Source organism: Budorcas taxicolor, chromosome 3 (genome assembly GCF_023091745.1).
Source record: "Budorcas taxicolor isolate Tak-1 chromosome 3, Takin1.1, whole genome shotgun sequence".
In the NCBI taxonomy this organism is placed as follows: Eukaryota; Metazoa; Chordata; class Mammalia; order Artiodactyla; family Bovidae; genus Budorcas; species Budorcas taxicolor.
In genome coordinates this window covers 59,027,767-59,040,552 of record NC_068912.1, presented here as the reverse complement: position 1 = coordinate 59,040,552, position 12,786 = coordinate 59,027,767, and the positions used below count along the sequence as shown (strand labels likewise).

Below are 12,786 nucleotides of genomic sequence, written 5' to 3'. Positions count from 1 at the left end.
CATTAAAAAAAAAGCCTGTTACAACTAATGGATGGATTCAGTAAAGTTGTAAGACACAAAATCAACATACAAAAATTAGCTGCATTTCTAAACACTAACAACAAACAAACTGAAAAGGAAATTAAGAAAACAGTCTGATTCACAATAGCACTATAATGAATAAAATACTTAAGAATTAATATAACCAAGGAAGCAAAATATTTGTATATTCAAAACCATAAAACAGTGGTGGAAGAACCTGAAGAAGACATAAGCAAATGGAAAGACATGCTGTGCTCATGGATTAGAACTTAATATTGTTAAGATATTATGGCACAAAGTAAAGAACTAAAGAGTCTCTTGATGAAAGTGAAAGTGGAGAGTGAAAAAGCTGGCTTAAAACTCAACATTCAGAAAACTAAGATCATGGCATCTGGTCCCATCACTTCATGGGAAATAGATGGGGAAAAGATGGAAACAGTGAGAGACTTTACTTTCTTGGGTTCCAAAATCACTGCAGATGGTGACTGCAGCCATGAAATTAAAAGATGCTTGCTCATTGGAAGAAAAGCTATGACCAACCTAGATAGCATATTCAAAAGCAGAGACATTACTTTGCCAACGAAAGTCTGTCTAGTCAAAAATACGGTTTTTCCAGTAGTCATGTATGGATGTGAGAGTTGGACTATAAAGAAAGCTGAGCGCCGAAGAATTGATGCTTTTGAACTGTGGTGTTGGAGAAGACTCTTGAGAGTCCCTTGGACTGCAAGGAGATCCAACCAGTCCATCCTAAAGGAAATCAGTCCTGAATACTCATTGGAAGGACTGATGCTGAAGCTGAAGCGCCAATACTTTGGCCACCTGATGCAAAGAGCCGACTCATTGGAAAAGACTGATGCTGGGAAAGATTGAAGGCAGGAGGAGAAGGAGTCAACAGAGGATGAGATGGCTGGATGGCATCACCAACTCAATGGACACGAGTTTGAATAAATTCCAGGAGTTGTGATGGACAGGGAGGCATGGCATTCTAAGGTCCACGGGATCAGAAAGAGTTGGACACAACTGAGCAACTGAACTGAACTTAAATGAACTGATTGTAAAGATGCCTACACAACAAATTTAGAGCAATTGCTATCAAAATCTCAGTGGTACTTTTTTTTACAGAAATAGAAAAAAATCTTACAATTCATGTGAAAACACAAAGGATTCCAAATAGCCAATACAATCTTGAGAAAGAACAAATCTGGGGGCCTCATATTTTCTGGTTTCAAAACATACTACAAAGCAATACAAAGTTACAGTGATCAGAAAAAAACATGACATAAAGACAGACATATAGTCAAATGGAGGCTTCACTGGTGGCTCAGATGGTAAAAAATTTGCCTGCAGTGTGGGGGACCTGGGTTTGATCCCTGGGTCAGGAAGATCCTCTAGAGAAAGCAATGGCTATCTGCTGCAGTAATCTTGCCTGGAGAATTCCATGCAGAGAGGATCCTGGTATGCTACAGTCCATGGGGTCACAAAGTCGGACACGACTGAGTGACTGACACACATAGACAAATGGAACAGAATAGAGAGCCTAGGGATAAATTCATGTATATATGATCAACTGATCTTTGGCAAGGGTGTCAAGAATATGCAATGGAGAAAAGACAGTCTCTTCAACAAATGGTGTTGGGGAAACTGCATATCAAAAGACCAAAACAAGCATGGCCTCTGGTGATAACTGGCCTGAACGGAAAGCCTTGCTTTTGTGGTTGTTGTTCAGTTGCTCAGCTGTATCAGACTCTTTGTGACCCCATGGACTATAGCCTGACAGGCTCCTCTGTCCATGGGATTTCCCAGGCAGGAATACTGGAGTAGGTTGCCATTTCCTTCCAGGGATCTTCCTGGACCAGGGATCCAACCTGTGTCTCCTGCGCTGGTGGCCAGATTCTTAACCACTGCGCCAACAGGTAACCCAAAGCCTTGCTTACCAGGTTTAACCACTCTGTGCCCTAATTTGTCATCTATAAAATGGGGATAACAACAGTACCCTCTTCCTAAGACTACTGGGAGATTTAATAAGGCATTCAGAATAGTCTCTGACACAGAGGCTGTATTGCTATGGTCAGTGGGGCCTGAGGACAGTTGGGCTTCCCAGGTGGCACTAGACCATGGTTTCCACCCCCGGGTCAGGAAGATCCCCTGCAGAAGGAATGGCAACCCACGCCAGTATTCTTGCCTGGGAAATCCCATGGAGAGAGGAGCCTGGTGGGCTGCATTCCATGGGATCACAGAGAGGTGGACACAACTGAGCACGCACACATGAGGACGGTTACTTACCCTCTTTGAGCCTCAATTTTCTCTGTTATGAAAGTGAGACAAGACTAACTTGCCAGGTTATTGGGTTATTGGGACAAAGTGAGTGAAACAGCCAGAGTAAAGTTCTCACCCACTTCCAGGTCCAGAGGAGTCAGACAAGTCCAGTAAAGCAACAGGGCAGGTCTGTTCCCAACAGGGGCGGGGGATCCCAAGAGAGACTACCAGGGAGGGAAGATCAGAGGAGGAAATCCCTCCCTCAGACTGGGTGGGTCACTGGCACTACAACCTCAAGACGTCTCCCCTCTACCACCCTGTCCAGGGTCGCTAACTGGTGTTTCCCACTACCAGTTGGAAACATGCAGCCCTAGAGAAAAAGTATAAATGGAGTTTAGCCAGCTGGGTGTTTAATCTTCACCTGATGAAATTAAACCCCATGTTTAATCTTCTAATAATTTTACTACACTTCCTCTACCACTTTGGATCTTGGAGTAACCCATCAAAATATATTCATTAAAAGACCAATGAGCAGTTTTCGAGGTGAGTTCATGTCTCTTCCCATTGAGCCCATGGTGAGATGAGCAGTATAGCTTTCTCCCTCTCACAGAGGAGAAAAGTAAAACTAGGAGACACTGATTCACTCTGACCAGCTCTTATCCTTCGAGCCCAGGGCTCTTTTCATCACACTGACCACTGGAGCCTCTTCTTTTCAGTAGTTAATCCCCTAACCCCAGGAGAAATAAAATATGCAGATTTGTTCTCCATAATGACATTAATGCCTTTTGCAAACATTTAGTGATTCTGGAGTAATATAATATGATTGTGGTAAATGTCAATAAAAATTTGTAAATGTATCTCTATTTGGAATTTTTGACAAGAGTTTATGGGGAAAATCCATTATCAAATGAAAATTACTGGCTAAAACTCTAAATACAAGATAGAAAATAGCAACGATTAGTTAGTTTGCCTGCTTCAGAGAAAACTCAGAAGAGCAAGCAACCCAGTTAACTTCTAACATGTTGAATGATACAATTTAAGAAACAGTTTCTCCTAAGGAATTTTACCTTCCCCATCAACTGAACAGAGTTTACCAGCTGAACTAAGCCACAGACATCAATTATCTGACTACAGAAATTAGACTAGAACTTAACTAAGAAAGGCTAGTGATGACCTAGTATCAACCCATGGAAACTTTAAAAAGTGTATATACTATTTCTCTTTTTGCTTTCTATCATTCCCATCTTCTGTCTTCCTCTGCCTTCTCCTTTCTTCCCTCCCCAGAACTGATGGGCCAGCAGGTGGCTGAGAATGCAGTTAGGATGAAAGGGAATCTGGGGAGTTGCAAGGAAGAATGGGCTATAGTTGGGGAACCACATAGGGAGCTGGAGGGATTGGAGGCTGATAATAAAGCTGCACACATGCCTGAGCCAACAGGCCTGGCAGTCAAAGACAGGCAGCGGTGGGAAGAGAGGGGGACGCGGGGGAAGCAGGATGGCCTTTGTGGCTGAGAGATGAGCTACTTTGAACAAATAAGTAAAAATACTGAAGGTAATGGGAGTCAAGTTTCTAACTGCCAGAGATGATATGTAGAAATATATAAACAGGTAAGACTAGAAAGATCCTTGGGTATTGGATTGGAATTGGAGGTCTTAGTATGAACTCCAGAGAAGGCAATGGCACCCCACTCCAGTATTCTTGCCTGGAAAATCCCGTGGACGGAGGAGCCTGGTAGGCTGCAGTCCATGGGGTCGCTAAGAGTCGGGCACAACTGAGCAACTTCACTTTCGCTTTTCACTTTCATGCATTGGAGAAGGAAATGGCAACCCACTCCAGTGTTCTTGCCTGGAGAATCCCAAAGACAGTGAGCCCCTGTCTATGGGGTCGCACAGAGTCGGACACGACTGAAGCGACTTAGCAGCAGCATGAACTCATGATTTTATAATGTATGGCCTTATGTAGATAATATATAAATGTTTATGTGTATATATATATATATATTTCCTAGTTTTGTCCTTTGAGAAATCTAAAGCAACAATACCCCAGTAACAATGGGCACACCAACCTTCCATATCTTGTTTTCTAAATACCGTTCTCTACCAAAAGGGATGACTAACCAGGTCAGGGAAAGTACAAGATAAGCCTGGGCTATCTCGAGATGACAGAAAACTTTAAAATGCTCAGTGAATGATAAGGATGCCAAAAGGACAAAGGAGCCAGTTCAGAGGAACTCTCAACTGGTCAAACTGAGAACAATTTGAGCATCAAAATACGTAATGATAGTAAGAGATCTCAACACATTGTATTCAAAAGGAATCCACGAATACATCCTAATATAATGAGTAAATGCATGAAGGAGAAAGAAAGTTCTTCCTTAAAATAGAATGCCAACTAACAAATGTGAAAGGAGTGATGGAACTAAAGAATCACCGTTTGGCAACCTTCAGAGAGGTAGCTGATTCAGGCAGAAGTCGGCAGGGAAGAATAAAAAGTCACGTCTGACTGTTCGTCAACCCCATGAACTTTACAGTCCATGGAATTCTCCAAGCCAGAATACTAGAGTGGGTAGTCTTTCTCTTCTCCAGGGGATCTTCCCAATCCAGGGATTGAACCCAGGTCTCCCACATTGCAGGTAGATTCTTTACAAGCTGAGCCACAAGGGAAGCCGAAGAATATTGGAGTAGGTAGCCTATCCCTTCTCCAGTGTATCTTCCTGACCCAAGGATCAAAGTGGGGTCTCCTGCATTGCAGGCGGATTCTTACCAACTGAGCTATCATGGAATCCCAATAAGGCTTTAGGTAGAGGTTTAATGAGGAACAGGCTATTAGAATAATCTCGGAACGTTTCTCCACAAACACCAATATGTTTCAAAGGGAAAAATGGTGAATTGGAGGTGGGGAGATATGGCAGACACCAACATAATCAGGTGATTAGGGCCAAAATTCCAGTGGTGGATAGGCTGATATGGTGTACCTTCTGATGTGATGTGCTGAGCAGAGCAGAGCATCCTGCCAAGAACATATGCTCAAGTCTGGTTGGGAAGAAACGCCTGCCAGACCCAGGTTGAGAGCCATCTACTGTATGTAAGACCTGTGTAACTGCAAGGGCTTTAGGAAAGGGAAAGTCTGAGGAACTATTCTAGAAAACAACATGACACATTTAACATGAATCCCAAATCAGGCAGGAAAAAAAGAGACATCTGGGGGACTCGTGATGAAATATGGGTGGGCTTTGTGGACTGGATGGGACTGATGTAACAATGGCAACTTCCTGGTTTGGTGGTACAAGGATTATTGTTATGTGCAACTCGACTGGGTTAAGGGATGCCCAGGTAGCTGGTAAGTGTGCTGTGAGGGTGGTTCTAGAAGAGATTAGCATTTGGATCTGCTGACTCAGTAAAGAAGATGATCCTCAAGCAACATGGTTGAGTATCTTCCAGTCTGCTGAGAGACTGAATAGAGCAAAAAGGAGGCAGAAGAGCCACTATTCCCTGTTGGCTGAGCTGGGATAACATCTCCTCCTGTCCTCAGACATCAGAGCTTCTATTCCCAGGCCTTCAGACTCAGACTGAATTACACTACTTTGCTGGTTCTTCAGCTTGCAGATGGCAAGACTGTGTGGCTTCTCAGCCTCCATGACTCTAAGTCAATTCTTAAAACAAACATCCTCTTATACATAGCTATCCCATTGGTTCCATTCTTTGGAGAACGCTGACTAATCCTAAGGCCGTGCTGCTGCTGCTAAGTTGCTTCAGTCGTGTCCAACTCTGTGTGACCCCACAGACAGCAGGCCACCAGGCTCCTCCGTCCCTGGGATTTTCCAGGCAAGAATACTGGAGTTGGGTGCCATTGCCTTCTCCCCCCAATACCATGGGGATATAGAAAAAGATTATACTTATTTCCTCCTTGCCAGGCCCATGTGACAGTTTAGTTCAGGGAAAGGGCTCCTATTCAAAGGATTGACCTTTTAGAAATCAACCAGGGCAGGAGGCAAATTATTCAGGGATGTTCTATACCCAGTGTCTTGCTTTGATCTTCAATAACTAGTTGAAGATAACAAGGGCGCTGAGCCTTAACATTGGATTCTAGCTCTCTTTGGGAAGTGAACATCTGTGATGGACTCTACTGCCCACCTTTGATTTACATGCTCTGAGTCCATCTGGGGACAGCTCAAGCCTTTCTGAAAAAGAGGGGTCTGGAGGCAGCATGACTGAAAGGGGAGCCCAGGGGACTTACCTTAAAGGTGCATTTACAAAGCAAGCACACTGCTTTTATTCAGACTGCATATTTGCTTGGAGAGCCTTTGGGCAAACTAGTGGCACTTATGGAGGAGATAAAATGCCCTCCAACCCATCCCTGCCACCTGCCAAGCCACCTTGACAATACCATATCAGGCTGCACAAGGCGGAATCAACCAGGGCTAGCAGGTCCTCCAGCCGAACATCCAGGGAACAATAAAGACACAGCATAGCTGATGAGTAAGTTCAGGGGCTGACTAACATCGTTAGCAAGGGGTGGGGCAGGTTGTTTTTCAGAGTGACACTCAGTCTGGCCCAGACTTGGCTGTATGAATAATTCACATCTGAGGATGGGAGGCAAGGTCCACGGGAGCAGGGAAGTTCAAGGCAGTAGGCAGATGGGACAAGAGGCTAGGGGTCGGAGCCACAGAGGCCAGGCCAGGAGATGAAGAGCAATAAGGATGAAGACATCAGCCTGGAGAGGGAAGAGGGGGTACAATCCAGGAAGTGAGACTTTCCTTTCACTGGGCTCTGTTCTGGCTCACCAGGTAAGTCAGACAGAGAGCAACACACACCTTTCAGACTGAATTAAATAATAAGCTTAATTGTTTGGGGTAGGAGGGGGAATGCCTTGAGTCAGTTTAGTGCTTTGCAGAGTAAGCCTTGGAGACTCAAGTTACCAGTAGGCACAGGCCAGTGAGGACGGCTTGTGCATGCGTGCTAAGTTGCATCAGTAGTGTCCAACTCTTTGCGGCCCCATGGACTGTAGCCCACCAGGTTCCTCTGTCCATGGGATTCTCCAGGCGAGAATACTGGAGTGGGTTGCCGTGCCCTTCTCCAGACAATCCTCCTGGCCCAGGGATGAACTCACATCTCTTCTGTCTCCTTCATTGGCCGGCTGGTCCTTCACCACTAGTGCTACCTGGGAAGCCCAGGGACAGGATCAGTTCAGTTCAGTCGCTCAGTCGTGTCCGACTCTTTGCGATGCCGTGAATCACAGCACGCCAGGCCTCCCTGTCCATCACCAACTTCCGGAGTTCACTCAGACTCACGTTCATCGAGTCCGTGATGCCATCTAGCCATCTCATCCTTGGTCATCCCCTTCTCCTCCTGCCCCCAATCCCTCCCAGCATCAGAGTCTTTTCCAATGAGTCAACTCTTCACATGAGGTGGCCAAAGTACTGGAGTTTCAGCTTTAGCATCATTCCTTCCAAAGAAATCCCAGGGTTGATCTCCTTCAGAATGGACTGGTTGGATCTCCTTGCAGTCCAAGGAACTCTCAAGAGTCTTCTCCAACACAACAGTTCAAAAGCATCAATTCTTCAGGGCTCAGCCTTCTTCACAGTCCAACTCTCACATCCATACATGACCACAGGAAAAACCATAGCCTTGACTAGACGGATCTTAGTCGGCAAAGTAATGTCTCTGCTTTTGAATATGCTGTCTAGGTTGGTCATAACTTTTCTTCCAAAGAGTAAGCGTCTTTTAATTTCATAGCTGCAGTCACCATCTGCAGTGGGCACCCCAATTTAATGTCTGATGATCGCCAATACCACTCTGCTCTAACTCACTGGCTGGTTAGTTAACTCTATGTTTCCATCTACTAAGAACTGAGATGAGCAGACAGCACAGGTAATTCTAAGATGGAATGAAAACTTCTTTGGACCTTTGCCCTGAGCCTTCGATCACACAATGTTAGGTAATCCTGGTCCTGAAATTTCTCTTCCTCTTATATTTCCCACAGAGCAATCTCGCAGCCTTTGGCAGGATTTCCTCCTTGAGGAGGCAGTAAGTTCACTCAGCACGTCCAACACCCATGTGGAGTTCCTCCCAGCCCTACAGCCTGTCTGCCCCATATCTGGAGGCCCTGCCTCTTTAATTCCAACATTTATGTGACCCTGCTACTGCTAAGTAACTTCAGTCATGTCCGACTCTGTGTGACCCCATAGATGGCAGCCCACCAGGCTCCTCCGTCCCAGGGATTCTCCAGGCAAGAACACTGAAGTGGGTTGCCATTTCCTTCTCCAATGCATGAAAGTGAAAAGTGAAGTCACTCAGTCACGTCTGACCCTCAGCAACCCCATGGACTGCAGCCTTCCAGGCTCCTCTGTCCGTGGGATTTTCCAGGCAAGAGTACTGGAGTGGGGTGCCATTGCCTTCTCCACTATGTGACCCTGGCCGAGCACAAAGCTCTTCTGCATACCTGATTTAATGGGACCCAACACAACCAATGCAGGTAGCTAGAAAAGGAATTATTATCCCCATTGTGCAAATGAGAAAACCGATTCAAAGATGATACGCAATTTATTTAAGGTCACAAGAGTTCACTCCAGTGTGGCTGGGATTAGAACTCAGACCCCTGTACAGCAAATTGCCTCTCTAACGCAGCACTGTAAGGGCACAAGCTCTTGGGGCTTTCACTCAGCTCTGCACCCCTCACCTCCACCTTTCCCAGCCACGGCAGGACTAAGTTCCAGGGGACTCCTCCACATACAGAAAGAATCCAGGATGAGGGACAGAAGTCAGAGAGGGGGCAGCTCAGTACCTTCAGGAGAAACGATGGACAGAAGAGTAAAAGGGCCATGGCCAGGAAGCAGGAAAATGAGTGAGAAAAGTGAGAAGAACATCTCTAAGTCACCCAGGACGTGGGAATCTCTCTTTGCACTCTCACCAGTACAATGTACATTTGCACCATGTTTACAGAAATGTCAATATTTTAGGGTTTATCTAGGAGGGAAAGGGGGCAGCCAACATTTAAGGAGTACTTCCTGTACATCGAGACCCCAATAAGTACTTTCTCTTTTCATCTTGGGAGGTGGATATAACCTTCATTTTTACAGACAAGGAAATTAGAGAGGTGAAGCAAAGTATTCCTAGTCGCAAAGCCTGGCCTGGAACAAAGGCTGGTCTGACTGCAAAGCCCAGCTCTTCTCTTTACACCACAGTAATAACGCCCTGGGCCTGGGCTCTGGCATTTAGAACCTTGCAATCAGACTTAACCACTCTGTTGGGTATAATCACAGTCCAGAAAGCATTTTGAACTAATATATACTTCACAGAGAATGGCTAATGGGTAATTTGAGTTATAGCAATTCCCATTCGAGTTACAATGATTCCCCCAGCCACAGCCCGAAGAAATCAGATGCTAGGCTTAGATTATGGTGGATTTCTGCTCCAAGATGAAAAACCTGGGGGAGAGGCAGCCAGCCTCCGGCATGGGTGCACCACTCTGAGGGTGTGTGCCGTGACTGCTGACTGGCTATGGAGCTATGTGTGCAAGGGTTCCTCTGTGTCTATGAGTTTTGGGAAAATGAGAGAGGATTAGCATGTAGATTTTCAGATAGGTTATGATGAACACAAATGGAAAATTATCCCAGTTTGAAATGTTTTCGTTTTAGTCTTCATTTGCAGAAAATATACGTAGATCTACTCAATTAAACATCTTGTAAATCATCCGGATATGTAAATTGTTCTTTAGTCACTAAGTCCTATTCAACTCTCTGTGACCCCATGGACTGTAGCCCACCAGGCTCCTCTGTCCATAGCATTTCCCAGTGGGTTGCCATTTCCTTCTCCAGGGATTCTTCCTGACCCAGGGATCGAACCAAAGTCTCCTGTGTTGGCAGACAGACTGTACCACTGAGATACCAGGGAAACCTAGATATTTAACTAGACCTGACCTAATAATATAAAGAGAATGGTAACTACTCCTTATGCACTTGTAAGATTTAGAAATGTGTTACTTAAAGCTAGAAAGTTTTGAATTCTAAAGACAAAAATAGAAAACCTGAAAAATGTGTTCAAATAATGTTTTTTTAGGTACTTGGTACTCATATGGACTTCCCATGTAGTGCTGGTGTTAAAGAACCCACCTGCCAATGCAGGAGATGGAAGAGACATGGGTTTGATCCCTGGGTTGGGAGGAACCCCTGGAGAAGGGAATGGCAACCCACTCCAGTATTCTTGCCTGGAGAATCCCATGGATGGACAGAGGAACCCGGCAGGCAACAGTCAATGGAGCTGCAAAGAGTCGGATATGACTGAGCATGCATTCACACACATGCACGCACTTGGTATTATACTGACATAACAATGAATAAGTTATATCCAGATGACTGAATATCACCACATGATACATACAGTCACATGGTACAAGAGACACCTCCAGAAGCTTATTTCAAGTATAGAAACCTCACTGGCAGGGGTTGCTTGCTGGTCTTTTTTAGAACAGCCCACTTTGTTTGGACAAGCATGGTGTTAATAGAGCAGAGGTGGTGTGTTTCTAACTGTATCCTTTCTCTTCAAAAAAAGAACTCTATTCACTGGATCAGAACACACAAAATTGGATGCAATTCCTCATGGGAAGCAGGGTTAGCAACCCCTGATAAGTAGTTCACTGGAAAGCCCAATAACTCTCCTTAGCAACACAAAAGTTCATGCATTGATGACATGCTGTGCAGTGTATGAAACAGTAACCAACTGGTGGAGAGGGATCGCATTTACTTTATTCTCTGACTTAGAAAAGTAGGAACCGCGAGAAGCTGAAAGAAGCCCTTAACTTCTAAAATAATATGCCAAAGCCAGGTAATACCCAGGGCAGCAAAGAAGTGAGGGGGGAGAAATGCACAGCAGTGACAGTAGTAAGTAACATTTCGTGGAAAATGCCGTTTAAAAATGACCTACATGTTTTGGGGGCAGTTTGAATGATTCCCTTAATAAAACTAAACTGTTTCCAATACGCACAGTCACTCCTCAAAGTACTTGCTTGAGAAATTTCTAAGCAAGTTTAGGTAGTTGTAGCTTGTTGAAGGAAAGCAATAAAGTAACACTGCTACAGAACAAAGCGCTTTTGTCTACCGATGGTGAGGGGGACCGTCAGGACCTTCACTTACTCAAAGCACTGCCTCTGACAGTTACTAGTGAATTCATAATAACCATTTCCCAAATCTCTGGATACCTCGCATGGTTCGAACTGTTCCGTAACTAACACACCGCCAGCCCGGAAGGAGTTGATGGCTGGAAAATGTTACATCTGTGGGCTCTACGGGAGAACCTCAATTCACCATCGAGGGCTGCAAGATCGAGTTTGGAAAAGAGGGACCTGTGCAAAGGCAGAGCGGAACCTGCGCCTGGCTCTCCGCTCCTCTGCGCCCAGCCCACCAGCTCAGAGCACGGACGGACGCAGCGCGGATTCCGCATCCCGACGGCTTTTCACTCCTAGCGGGAAAAAGGGAAGGCGGAAAGGGCAAGATGTGCTCCACGTCGCCCAAAGAGGTCTGTCCAAGGTACGTGGAATAGGTTTGGGGTCCGGGCTGGACGCCAGGCAACCCAAAAAAGCCCGGGCCGGGCCCGGCAGAGATGAGCCCCGACCTCCCCACGCGGCCCGGCCGGCTGCAGCTCCGGGAACCCTCCCCGAGCTCCGCGCCCCACTCACCGCTCACGCTCGCCCGCGCCGCCGAGCCCGGGAACCGGGACCGCTGCTGCTGCCGCATGCCCTCGGGGCCGAGCGCGACGGGCGACCGGGGCCGGGCGCTAGCAGCGGCGGAGGACGCGGCGGGCGGGCGGGCGGGCGGCGGCGCGCCTCCTCTCCAGTGGCCGCTGAGACTCCCTGGGAACCCAAAGTTTGGCAGAGCGAGGGGCGGGGCCCAGGGGGCGGGGGGTCCGCGTCCCGCCCTGCTCCGCCTCTCCCCGCTCCGCTCGGCCCGACTGTTCCCACGGGAGAGCGCCCCCCACCGGCGAGGCACGGATCGGCGCTCGGGGCTCTTCAGATACCCTTCTGCCTGGGACTGGTCCTCAGGAGTGCGACCGGCCTCCAGGAGGAGATGGCACTCATTGAAGGACCCCTAGCACCCACAGGCCCTACAGAGCCATACCTTGGAGCCCTGTATTAAAGCACTGTCCCCCTGTACCTCTCCTCATTCTGCGGGGAGAGATTCCTTTGAAGTGCCTTCAGGAAAGTACAGCCCACGTGGGAGGCAGCTGGCCACTTGCTCTAAAACTCGAATCCCGAAGCCCTTTAAGGGAGCAGGCAGCCGCAGAGGCCAAGGGTGTTTACAGATATTTGATTCGGGGCCTTTCCTAGGCACCTGTTTATTGCAACAGGGAACAAAAAATACTTAAAGTTCTTGTAAGAGAATTATGGGCCTCTTGGGGTCAAGAGTCTTGGATACTGTTTCTCAAAGCTGAAATTTAAAGCCTCCATTGACCCACCTTTGGTAAAGAAGGAAGGTGCAAAGTAAAACAATGTTTGTCATGAAGACTTTGTTCTCTC

At 46.6% G+C, this 12,786-nt stretch overlaps 1 protein-coding gene across 2 annotated transcripts in view; it reads right to left on the bottom strand.

Moving 5' to 3' along the window:
- Positions 1–12,070, bottom strand: part of LPAR3 (lysophosphatidic acid receptor 3) — an 85,683-nt gene extending 73,613 nt beyond the window's left edge. The window contains exon 1 of one of the 2 annotated variants that reach the window (XM_052637198.1): positions 11,950–12,070. The gene's annotated coding sequence lies outside the window, so the exon portion shown is untranslated. The remainder of the gene's footprint in view (positions 1–11,949) is intronic. The other variant, XM_052637197.1, reaches the window with a different exon arrangement.
- Positions 12,071–12,786: the final 716 nt, after the last annotated feature.